Source organism: Canis lupus, chromosome 22 (assembly GCF_011100685.1).
Source record: "Canis lupus familiaris isolate Mischka breed German Shepherd chromosome 22, alternate assembly UU_Cfam_GSD_1.0, whole genome shotgun sequence".
Classification (NCBI taxonomy): domain Eukaryota; kingdom Metazoa; phylum Chordata; class Mammalia; order Carnivora; family Canidae; genus Canis; species Canis lupus.
Genome location: NC_049243.1, coordinates 12,361,075 through 12,373,962, shown reverse-complemented (window position 1 = coordinate 12,373,962; position 12,888 = coordinate 12,361,075).

The window sequence follows — 12,888 nt, the reverse complement described above, 5'->3', positions numbered from 1 at the left end:
TTATAGTAAGATGCAGAATACCAGTTAATATACAAGAGGCACTCTTTCTCTTATTACCAGCAATGAACACGTGGAGTTTGAACTTAAAAACACAGTCCTATTTACATTAGCATCCACAAGATGAAATATTTTGGTAGAAGTCTAACAAAATATGTAGAAGATCTATATGAGGAAAACTAGAAGATTCAAATGAATTAAATCCAGGAAGAGTTAAATAAATAGGAAGATATTCCATGTTCATGAATAAGAAGACTCAGGATGTCAGTTCTTCCCAACCTGACCCACAGATTCAATACAATGACAGTCAAAACACCCAGAAGTTACAGTGTGGATATTGAAAGAGACAAAAGACTCAGAATAACCAACATGGTATCAAAGCAGAATGAAGTTGAAGAACTGATGCAACCAATGTCAAGACTTACTATAAAGCTAAAATAATCAAGATAGTGTCAATTGATAAAATAATAGAAAACTAGATCAATGGAACAAAACAGAGAACTCGGAAGTAAAAGCACATAAATATATCTGGCTGATCTTTGAAAAGGAGTGAAAGTAATACAATGGAACAAAGATAGTCTTGTCAACAAAAGTTGTTAGAACAACTAGACATATGCCAAAAAAAAAAAAAAAAGAACGTAGACCTACACCTATGCTCTTCACAAAAATTAACTCAAAGTAGATCATACACCTAAATATGAAATGCAAAATTATAAAACTCCTAGAGGATACATAGGAGAAAATCTAGATGACTTTGAGTATGGTGATGACTTTTTAGATATAATGCAAAAGTCATAATACATGAAAGAAATAATTGATAACATAAACTTCATTAATATTAAAAACCTCAGATGCTTGGGTGGCTCAGCAGTTGAGCATCTGCCTTTGGCTCAGGGTGTGATCCTGGAGTTCCAGGATCAAGTCCCCCATTGGGCTTCCTGCATGGAGCCTGCATCTCCCTCTGCCTGTGTCTCTGCCTCTCTCTTTCTCTCTCTCTGTGTCTCTCATGAATAAATAAATAAAATCTCTAAAAAAAAATTAAATTAAAAACCTCTTTGTGAAAGACCACGTCAGGAGAATAAGAAGAAAAGCCACAGACTGGCACAGAATATTTTCAAAAGAAACATCTGGTAAAGGAGTGTTATCCAAAATATATAAGATGATTAAAAAATGAGTCAAAGACATTAGCAGGCACCTCATCAAAGAAGAGCAGCTAGCAAATAAATGTGTGAAACGACACTCAGTATCATATGTCATTATGGAAAGGCAAATTAAAACAGCAATGTCTTACCACCAGACATCTATTAGAATGCTCCAAATTTGGAACACTGACAACACCAAATGCTGGCAAAGATGTGGGGCAACAGGTAATCTCATTCATTACTGGAGGAAATGCAAAATGGTGCAGCCACTTTGGAAAACAATTGGCAGTTTCTTACAGAACTAAACATACTCTTACCATATGATTCAGCAGATCTGCTCTTTGGCACTTACCCAAAGGATGTGAAAATTTATGTCCATGCAAAAACATGCACATGGATATTTATGGCAGTTTTATTCATAATTGCCGAAACTTGGAAGCAACCAAAATGCTCTTCAATAGGTGAATGGGTAAGTACACTGTGGTACATCTAGACAATGTGGTATCATTCAGCACTAAAAAGAAATGAGCTATCAAGCCATGAAAAGACATGGAGGAAGCTTAAATGCATATTATACTAAGTGAAAGAAGCCAATCTGAAAAGGCTATATATTGTATGATTCCAACAATATGACATTCTATGAAAGTAAAACAATGAACAGCAAAAAGCTTAGTTGTTGATAGGGGTTGGGTAGGAGGGAACAATAAATAGGGAGAGCACAGAGAATCTTTGGGAGAGAGAAACTACTTTGCATGATTTATAATGGTGGATTCATGTCATTATACTTTTGTCCAAATGTACAGAATATAAAACATCAAAAATGACTGAACTGTAAACTATGGACCTTAGGTGATTATGATTCATAAATATAGGCTTATCAATTGTAACATATATACTGCTCTGGTGGGGGATGTCAACAATACCATGGGGGAGCCATACATGTGTGGGAGCAGGGGTTATATGGGAAATCTTGCAAATTTTGCAATGAATTAAAATTTCTTAAAAAAAAACAAAGTAATAAAAAAATTAAGGCTACACCCTCTGTGATCCTCTGTAAGATCATGCCTGATGTTGTGGAAGGGATGTGGTTCTTATTTAGTGAATAATGATTAGTTATAATGCTGACATAAAATTAGTCTTATTGTGTCATTCTTTTGTTTAATTACATTATCTTCTAATGACAATACCATTTCTAAATAGGAATTCCTTTAGATTATTGGAAATGGTGAAAGTATCTGATTTTTTATCTCTAATATGGATTTTTCCCCATTGTCTATGCAAAGTCTACAATTTTTAAGGAATTATCTAACAGAAGTGGGAAGCTATACATGCTTTTAAAGTATCTTTCTATTGTATATGTCAATAAATGCAAGTAGTACATATTGTACTTAAGGTCTCTTATATCATGGTTTTATAGATTGCCAGACTTATTTATTCTGATTCTGAACATGATGGAAGGATGAGAGGGTGAATAAAAAGTTATGAAAAAGGTAGAAAATATCACAGCAGTCAATCAATACTAAACAGGAAGAATGATTGCCGTCAATGTAAGCTAAATTTCCAAAGTAACCATCCCTTAAGTGGAAGTATATTTTTTTCCCCTTTGAGAATGGAATTTCTTCAAATCTGCAAAATGTAGGGGTAAAAGGTGTATAGGCAAAAATACCTATAAATGAAAGCTGTATTGAAAAATTTTTTCTTCTTAAATAGACTTATTCTTATATGAGATTGCAGTGTGGGGCTCTAGTGTCATCCCATAGCTTGTACTACAAAGAATAACATATAAATTATCGTTTCCGATTTCATAGTGAGGAGTGTTGCATTTCAATAATATAAAAAAACAATGTCACCCCTTTTATTAATATGTTTTTAACAACACTTCATTTCCCAATCCATATGATGTATATTGATTTAAGAGACATATTTTCATTTAAGAGAAAATAATACTTATGTAATTAAACTCACAGAAAGATAAAACTGCTCCAGCCTCAGATCATCATATGAGTGATGCTCTGTAGTAATTTTTTATTTATAATAGGTATATATTTGACTTACTAAGCAAAGTAAAGTTTAAATGGTAAGTTTTGTGTTTTCCTCTGATATTCATAGGTCATCTAAATTCATGCCATTTGGCAGAACAGTGCGTAAGAAAGGGAAACAGCATGTAGCCTAGTTTATGTATCACTTGAAAAAAGAACAATTCAGAGGCCGTGTCTCTCCAGCTTATGAGTTTTAGTAAGTGGCAAGCTGACAAGTGGAATCTCCTGCCTCAGAGCTCACTGATCAAGCTCTAGCTGGATGGAAAACATGTGCAAGAGCAAATTCAAATAAAACTTCAGCGGTGCCTTGAATAGGGAGAAATAACTTCATGTGTTTGAAGTCAAAGAATGCAACCATAACAGGCACATCATGATCTACTTTGCTGGGCAGAAATGCTTTGTGAAACAAAGATCAAAGAATGCCACATCACATTATGAAATTATTTTGTGCAAGCTAATAAATAGAAACTAAGTAAATTAAAAATAGGAACACCCTAATGATCACAAGAGCATTTTGAATGTGGATCTGAGAATCTACATATAGCATGAACCACTGAAAGGAAATATTCATTTGCTTAACAAGATTTTATATTTTTTAAATGCAGTAAATTACATTATCATTTTATTTTATGTTATCATTTTAGAACTATTTGTCCATTTGTCAACATATCCCTGGAACAATAACTACATATATTTCCCTAGTGATTGATTTCTTATCATGTTCAGTTTTTTTAAAACTTACATGTTTTTCTAACCATGGTCACTTCATTAAATATGGTGCATTTAATGTGATGAGGTCAAAAGAATGATGAATAGGGCCACTGAGATATTTGCAGAAGCCATTCTGATCACCTGTTTAGAGAACTAGCATGCTATCTGGGAAAACGTTTCCTAGAGCCATAATAAAACAGTGGAATACTCAAGTAAGTCAATGCACAGTAAAATGAGGGAGGAAGTAATTGAGAAGCCAACAACAATGTAGGCTGGTACTGCACAGCTAGCTTTGTAGTATCATCCATAGTGCCATAGGGGATTTAGTGTAAAATGTGACATGCTCAGGTAATAGAATGTGTTGAATCTGACAAGCAGCTGCCCTCTATGGTACTACACTGTCTCCTTACTCCCAGGCTTTCATTTGGAAATACAGTATCAAATTCTGCTTTTGAGGGAGGACAATGAGGAGGCAAGAAGACAGATTATAAGATTATAATGAAGCAATCAGATTATCCACTCAAGGGTCAAAGGTTTAAGAGTCATGGTGGCAAGGCAATGACAATGAAGAACTATGGTTCTTCAGATTTGTTAAAATGAGGACAGTATAGGAGCACTAAAATACAAGAGTGATATGAGTTTCTTTCTTTTTTTTTTTTTAAGATTTTATTTATTTATTAATGAGAGGCAGAGACATAGGCAGAGGGAGAAGCAGGCGAGCCCAATGCGGGACTCGATCCCAGGATCCTAGGATCATGACCGGAGCCAAAGGCAGACACTCAACTGCTGAGCCATTCAGGTGTACCATGACATGGTTTTCATTGCAGACTACCTGTGCCAAATACATAATCATGGTACCAGTTTGAATGTAATGCATTTGTTCCTCCCTAGCTGATATAGCCTGAAGATTTCTGGTGATGCATGTACTTCAGAAAAACTATTTCTAGTCATGTTTCTAAGAGTGAATAATTTGTCTTCTGCTAAGATTGTGAATGAGCTGGATGATGCTGATCCGATACACATACATGGAAAACTATTGTAATTGTTTGACCATAGAGATCAACTAGAGTTCTCAATTGAGAGTTCAAGAGACAGAAGCCTCTGGTCCAATTGTATGAAGCAAATATATAAATAGATGGAATTATTCTGTATCTGTTGAGAATCTGTTGTATCTGCATTACAAATCTGTTGAATCTGTTGTAGCTGCATTACAAAATACCAAGGAACCACATGGTGCTATTGAGAACTTTAAGTGTGGTTAGTTTGTTACACTGAATGATGGAATTTAAGTTCATTTTCATTTTATAGAGTCACATATAGCTAATGACTACTTCTTTGGACAAAGCAATTCTGGAACATAAAGTTAAAACAACTAGAAATGAGCAATTTATCAAATAATGGAATTAAGAGGCAGTAGTTTATCAGGGACTTTGGTTTTACAAACAAACAAAATTATATATATATATATATAATTGTTATATATAATTTAATAAGTATTAAATACATATTATATCTATAATAATTATATATTAAATTTTATGTATAAATTATATATAATATGCACCTTGTTATATAATTAGTTATATGTTATATATAATTTAATAAATATTAATATAATATATGTAACAATCATATATAATTTATATATAAATACATACATAAATAAAATTTTATATATACATATATAAATTATATATAAATAATATACAGGGACTTTGGTCTTATAAACAAACATAAAATTATATATATATATACATATAATTATTTTTATATATAAATAAACTTTTTTTCCATCCTGATCAGAAGTTCAAAGTTAGGTATTCAGGTATTATTTCAGAAGTTCATAAAGGTAATCAGAATCCTAATTATTGGGACACCTGGATGGCTCAATAGTTGAGCATCTGCCTTTGACTCGGGAGTAATCCTGGAGTCCTGGGATCGAGTCCCACATCGGGGACTTCTCCCTTGGCCTGTGTCTCTGCCTCTCTCTCTCTGTGTCTCTCATGAATAAATAAATAAAATCTTAAAAAAAAAAAAAGAGGCCTAAGTATTGGTCACCTTTGGCTCTACCATGAAGGTATCTAAGTGTAGCTCTTCATGGACACACATTATTTTCAGAAACTCTAAGAATAAGATCCTATTTAAAACATCTAAAGGGAGAAAGGAAAGAGTTGAGTTCTCTCATATCTCCAACTTTATATTAGATACATAAAGAAATTAAAAAAATAAAACAGGAAACCTTTTTTAGAAGATAACCCACAAACTTCCTTTACATGTTATTGATTGTATCTTCCACATGGGCAGAACTGGCTACAGAGGTTAAAGGGGATTGGCTGACACTTTCAGATTGAATCATGGAGAGAGACTTACACAAAAAGGAAAAAAGAGGAAGAACTGTTGGGTAGCGCACCAATGGTGTCATCTAAGTGTACTATTAATCCTGAAGAAAATCTCAGCTAGGTAGGGGAAATGAAAGAAGAATAATATGTAAAAATAATTCATTAAAAATATCAGAATATACCAAGGGCTTTCAAGGGTAGGCAAGATGGCTTTTTAGTACTTGAGAAAAGGATTTTAAAAGGTAAAGAATATGGCTCATTTAGTCTGAGTAATATGCAGATCAAATCAGACTTGGTGGGTAAGAGCTGAGCAGTTTTCAATGGAGAATGATACCATTAGATGACTTATTGATTACTATAGTGTGTACCAAAGGTTAGAATGTGCAAAACCTTCTCATGGTTACAAATACCCCTAACTCCAAATTGGCACCCCTTTATCCTTTCTAGCTTTATTTTACTCAGTAGCAATTATCACCTTGTTATATACATTGAGCCACACAAAACACACTATGACCCACCTGCAAAATCCTCCCTGGTTATTTGACTATTCTCTCCCTCACCTACTCTACTCAAGCCACAGTGCTCTCCTTTCTGACTGATGCACATGCCAGGCATCTTTCTCCACTGGGCATTTGCAATTTATCCACTCTATTGGAAATATTCCTTCTCTAGATATTACATGACTTAATCGTTTGCAGCCATTTATCAAATTCAGTCTCAGGAACCATCTCAAAGCAGCATACTTAATATTACAATCACCATCCTCCCTAACCTAGTAAATTCTATATGTGTTTCGATCTCTGATAATTTTTCTCACTGAACGTACATATTTTGCTTAATATTCCAGATATTATACCAAATGAAGATTCTATAAAGGATATTGTCTGTTTGGTCATTGCTATCTACTCATGTTAAACACATAGCAGTTTTCCTATAAATATTACTTGAAAGAATATATTCACTGTTTATAGCAACCATATAACTGTCTCTTGCTTACTAATAAGGTACTTTATGTAGAGATTTTATGTTATTTGTTTACTTCAGGATTAGTATTTTCTGTTTTATAAGACCTAGACAAGTAATTGTTAATATGCAATTTGTGTTGGTAGATTCTGCAAACTAGTGATGTAACAGATCATACGTGGTCTACCTATAAGCTTTATTTGGCTTTGATAATATTGATTTTAAAAAGTAAATTATTAACCAGTATTTAAAAAATAAATATATTTAAGTTAAACTCCATAGTTAAGTAGTAAGACTGGACCTACTTTCCCCCATGGTATTAAAAAATTAATGTCAACTATTAGCCACCTAATCTAGCAGGGCATCTAGTAGGGCATGTAGTAGAGCTCAGTAGTTAAAAATAGCTACTTTCCTCAACTTATTTTATTCATTTATATTCTTTGACTTGTTTTTTTGATATTGTAGGTGTGACCTCTAGTTTAATTAATGGAAAATTTAAGACGAGTGCAAGAATATTATTTTTACCAAGTATTTGAATCTTTTTCAGGGGAGTTAGTTTTAAGTACTTCTATTTTATTTTATTTTTTTTATTTTTTATTTTTTTTAATTTTTATTTATTTAAGATAGTCACAAAGAAAGAGAGAGAGAGAGGCAGAGACATAGGCAGAGGGAGAAGCAGGCTCCATGCACCGGGAGCCCGACATGGGATTCGATCCCAGGTCTCCAGGATCGCGCCCTGGGCCAAAGGCAGGCGCTAAACCGCTGCGCCACCCAGGGATCCCAAGTACTTCTATTTTAAAATGAAATATTACTATTTGTTGATAGAACTTTACTCTTATTGTATTACTGTGCATATTTTGATAATATTTATAATTATATTCTTTGTCAATTCAACATATTAGCCAACTCAATACATTAATTACCTTCAGCTCTCTAAATTAATTAAATCTACAACATCACAAAGTCCTATTGTCTTTAATTAGTAAATGCCCTTAAGAAAACCTGGGCTGGAAACACAGGAACATAGCAATAGGATTGGGAGGGTGGAAAGCACAAACAGTCTTGCTCAACTTGAAATATTTTTCAGTATTAGAATTTTTCAGTGCATGTTAGAGGGCATGTAGTGCTGTGACTGTTTTTTAGTGTAAACTGAAAATACATTTGAAGGAATTCAAAAGTGTATTGTGCACCACAGTGAGAAGGTGCTTATGTGTTTACTCACCCAACAAACACCAAGGAAGGCCAACCATTTTCCTGGCTCCAACCTAGATTCAGCCTGTTTGTATTAGAAACTTTCTAAGACTGTGACTATACCTCCTGAAAGTTAGAAACATACAAAAGAGTGACTTAAATTGTGCTGTGCCTCTCTGCATGTTTAGAAGTATGTGCGATGTTTGAAATTCATTGATAACATTGACCTAATAAAGAAGATAGAAGAGCGATTCAGAAACAGGGACTATATTTACACATCAAATGTCCTTCAGAAGATGAAAGTAGATGATTCTAAAGTACATGAATGAGGATAGACTTGGACTGCAATTCAGGGACACAGGAAGGAAGGCAGAGGACATGGATGATATGAAGGTGATTTGGTTCATTTGATACAGGGAAGATTAGGTCATCACTATGCAACTAAGTTTATGTCTGTTCAGCATCTGTGTCGGTATCTATTGCAATATCCATATTTGAGAGAAATATAAGTCAGTATCACCCACTTAGAGTGAGAAGTGAGAGAAAGTATTGGAGATTTGAGGAAAAAAGAAATAGTGTAAAAATCAATGTTGTAGAATGTGGGAGAGCATACATCATAGGTAAAGACAATAGAATTCTGGGCAATGTTGAGTTAGTATTTGAGATTTTTGAGGATAATTAGAGACCACTAAACATGAAGGTGTTATTTTCCCCAGCTACTGATGGTTGTGCAGACACTGGTACAGACTAGGCTAACTTTAATATTAATAATTACTAATGATTATTGTATTAATTATTGTACTAAGTATTTTAAATATATAAACTCATTTATGACAACATGCTCAAATGGGTATGATAATCTGATATTACACACAAAATACAGAGATTGAACTCTTACAAAATTTGGATTTAGCCAGTGTGAGATATGGTGGGAGAAAGGAGCAAGATACAAAGAATGTGAGGAATGTAGTGATTCCAGAGCAGGTGAATGATAGAATTTAAGTAGAGAATGGGATTATTTGTATCTAGATACCACATGTAGAACAGTTATTAATATTTTTTCAATGAAGTATCTAATGTGAAATACTAAAAAATATTTGGAGGTGAACTGGTCAAGGAAGAGCGAGACCAGGAGTAGCAGGGAAAGAAAGGAAAATCAGTGGAAAAGGAGACATAGTCTTTACTCTATAGTAGATATAGAAAGGTCAATGGTGGGAAAAGAAGGGTGATCTTTGATGAATGACGAGGAATAACTGGGGAAATCATCACTGAGTGTTGGAAATGAGTTTTCTAATTTATTTAAATTTTGAATCACTCATCAAGTATGCTATGTTAAAAATGAAATATTTTAAAACCTCTCAGTAGTTTTGGAGATTCCCTCAAGATTGGGCAAGTTAATTAAATATGGTACCATTATATGTGAATACCATGGGGCATGTTGATCCTAACAGTACATTTGAATGCAAGTGTTCATCAGCATTATCATATTCCGTAAGAGCTATGGTTCTCTATTCAGGATAATATAAAACAACATATAATGAACTGACAAACTATTTGGAAGTTTCTTGAATCAAAGGAAAGATTGAAAATTCTTCCTCAAAAAAACAGAACTCAGGCATCCCCCATGGTCTTAGAAGAAGAAATAATTCACCAGTTTTGCTGACATGTATCCACTGAAGACATTTCCACTTTTGTTCTATTTTCTCCTAATTTCTATCATTAAATTGCTTGAAATTCACTTCCCCAAGCCATAATGGTGAGAGGAAATCACCAGGTGAAATGTCACCAGGATCCTCAGAATGGGTTATATAATGCTGCAGTAATACAACCTTAAGGTTTCAGTGGCTTAAAAACCTATATCTCATTTGTATGACATGTCCAAAGATTATTGGCAATGTAGTTCTACTCATACATGTTCCATCGGCTTATATTCCATTAACTAAATCAAGTCATGTGGTTTTGTTTAATATCAAGGAGGACCCTTTCCCAGTAAGAAAGGGGGTCTTACTCAGTTCCAGTGATTTCTGTTACAGACAACTGTACCTTCTAAGAGTGACCAATGTAGTGAATCACTGTGCCTTGAAAAAAGGGTAATGGGTGCTGGGAAACACAACTGTTTACTATTGCAAATATTTTTCAAAATTAAGATTTGACTTAATATGTGTCTGATATATAGGGCATCTGTTTTATATCCATTTTATATAAGTGTACATATAAAGAAAAATAAATTTGTTTGCCCAAGGTATTGAATGGCAGTCCATGTTTCTTGGAATGCTTTCAATGACCTTTGGTTAAATAAAGTTTCTTAAATCCATGAAGTTCAAGGGTGCCTGAGTGGCTCAGTTGGTTAACTGTCTGACTCTTGAATTCACCTCAGGTCATGACCTCAGGGTCGTGAGTTTGAACCCTGCATCAGCCTCCACACCCAACTTAAGATTCTTTCTCTCCCTCTCCCTTTGCCCCTCACCTCTCAGCTTGCTCTATCTCATAAATAAATAAATAAATAAATAAATAAATAAATAAATAAATAAATAAATAAAATGAATCCACAAAGTTCAAACTCAATGGTACAGATTCAGCGTACCATTTTCCAAACGCCTTTGCTATAATCTACTCTCTGCTTGTGTGTTCCTTTCATAAACTTCAACGTTGGCATATGGCACTTAAAACATGAATTGGCTATTATTCCCTATTGTCTTTTAAGAAATAATGAAAAGTACCTTAAAAAGATCACCATATTGAGAGCAGAAGGGTGTATATTTAATAAAAAACAATAAGTACATTATCAGTCTTTCAATTTTAAGAGTTGACTCCATGTTACTTGTAGAATGCCTCTGGGAGGGAACCCTGGGTGGCGCAGCGGTTTGGTGCCTGCCTTTGGCCCAGGGCGTGATCCTGGAGACCCGGGATCGAATCCCACGTCGGGCTCCTGGTGCATGGAGCCTGCTTCTCCCTCTGCCTATGTCTCTGCCTCTCTCTCTCTGTGTGTGACTATCACAAATAAATAAAATTTATAAAAAAAAAAAAAAAAAAAAATAGAATGCCTCTGGGATGTTATTTTTTTGCACTGTCTTTAGAACTAATCCAGTTTTACTCATTTACATAGCTGCAAGTAGACAAACTTCTCAGATGATATTTATGTCATTGCCTATAAATGTGCAACACATCTCATTTGCTAGTGTTTTATTTTAAGGATAAGTGATTCAGAGACTTAAAGATGTATCCTTATTTTTTTTAATTTTAAACAAACAAAAACTGATAAAGCTTGAATATATTTTTTACAATATAATAATATTATTCTTGTACTTATTTTCAAATTTTTCTTTCTAAGTTTCCACTTGTGGAAGTGAATATAAGGTTCATTAATCAATAAATAATTTATAGAAACATGTACATCTGCAAGTCCCATATAACAGAGAAAAAAATTGAAGTCCTGGCAATAGATTGTTACTGAAAGAATATTATATTTAAAATTCAAAATAGCTATTTATATCAACAGCTGAAGAATTCAATATTGTTCAAAAAATAATTACTTTCTGTAAATCCTTGTACAAGCTGTCTGATCAACATGACAGAAAAAAATCTTCAAAGAATGTGTGTGTGTCTCATACAATGGACATTTTATCTACTGTCATAGAAGCCCCTTCCTTTTATTTCCTTCAGAAGTTTTGAAGAGAAAACCTTAAAAAAAAAACCTTTATATAATTGCAAATAATAATTTTCTACATAGGCCTGTCTTGTAGAGAATAGATATAGTTTTGTCAGTCTTTTGTGATCCACATCCTTTTTACAAATGTGGTTTAAATTGAGCTCTACTGAATATTTTCCATTTATAACAGTTTAAAAGGGTGCTTTCTTAGCAAAGTATAACACAGTTCATAACTTAGATATGTACAACATAGTTTTCTCTTTTATTTTGTTCTCTGGATCTCTATTGGCATGTTTTCACTCCACTTCATCTATAGTTTCATCATGCGCCAGTATTCTTATTTTATCATTGACATCTAAGGTTAAATCTATTTCATATTTCTTATCCTAGACTGATATGCGCTTCCTTTTTTGATTTATTCAACTTTAAGCTTGTTCTTGACCTCTGGGCATATTAACTCAACTAAAACCGAATTGACCAAGCACCAACTAAAAAACACTCTCTCAGTTCTGCAAAACAACTCTAAGCCAACATTCCCAGTCACTTCCTTAAAAAATTCTGAGGACTTTTTGCATTGTTTATCAAGTTTTCATGAATATCATTTGATTTCTTTTCCCCAAACACCGTTTTATTGTGTTCATCATTTACTAACATTTACCTAAACATAAATATATTTATATATAATTTATATGCATTTCTGTTTTATTTGTGTTTTTGGTATCATCATACCTTACTGAATGTAAAGATCCGTAAAGAAATCTCTATCAATAACTATTTCCTAATTGGGAAAAAATGATCATGGAGAAATCTAAATTTCTAGAATGGGTAAGTTAAAAGCTAATGAACTTAGATTGAAT